Consider the following 898-nt stretch of genomic DNA (forward strand, 5'->3'; position numbering starts at 1 on the left):
TCCCAACCAAGTGAAAGATATATGGAGGAGGAGGAGGAGGAGATTGGATTTATACCCTGCCCTTCACTACTCAAGGGAGTCACAGAGTGGCTTACAAACTCCGTTCCCTTCCCCTCCCCACAACAGACACCCTGTGAGGTAGGCGGGGCTGAGAGAGCTCTGACAGAAAATGCTCTTTGTCAAGAACAGCTGTGCCAGAACTATGGTTTGCCAAGGTCATCCAGCGGGTGCAAGTGGAGGAGTGGGGAATCAAACCCGGTTTTCACAGATTAGAGTCCGCACACTTAACCACTACACCAAAGTGTGGCAAGGTTTGACAATCTCTTTCTGTGATTTTGCATGAGGTGCCACTATCTTCAGAAGCCTCCCTCCCTTCGAGGACTTTGACTGAACAACTTTCCTTTAACAATACCAAAGTTTTATATACCTGTAACTGCTGACATTCATACCTTGCCACCCTAAACCCTCATTCAGCTGTTCTTTTCCCCATTAAAGAGTTTAGGTTATAATCTCTTTAGGGATATGGGATATCTATGGTTTGGATGTACGATGTCCAACTCTGGACTGGAAGATTCCTGAACTCAGGAAGGGCAGAGAGTTTGGGGAAGGGAAGGAGTGCAGTGGGGGTGTGATGGCACAGAGCCTGCCTTCTGAAGGTACCGTTTCCTTCAGGGGACCTGATCTCTGCAGTCTGGAGATCAGCTGCAATTCCAGGAGAACTCCAAACCCTACCTGGAGGTTGGCAACTAAAAAAAAAGGTAAAGGTTTCCCTTGCTCAAGAGCTAGTCGAATCTGACTCTAGGGGGCGGTGCTCATCTCCGTTTCCAAGCCAAAGAGTCAGCGCTGTCCGAAGATATTTCCGTGGTCATGTGGCCGGCATGACTAAATGCCGAGGTGC

Source organism: Gekko japonicus, unplaced genomic scaffold, assembly GCF_001447785.1.
Source record: "Gekko japonicus isolate JY-2015 unplaced genomic scaffold, Gekko_japonicus_V1.1 scaffold376, whole genome shotgun sequence".
In the NCBI taxonomy this organism is placed as follows: Eukaryota; Metazoa; Chordata; class Lepidosauria; order Squamata; family Gekkonidae; genus Gekko; species Gekko japonicus.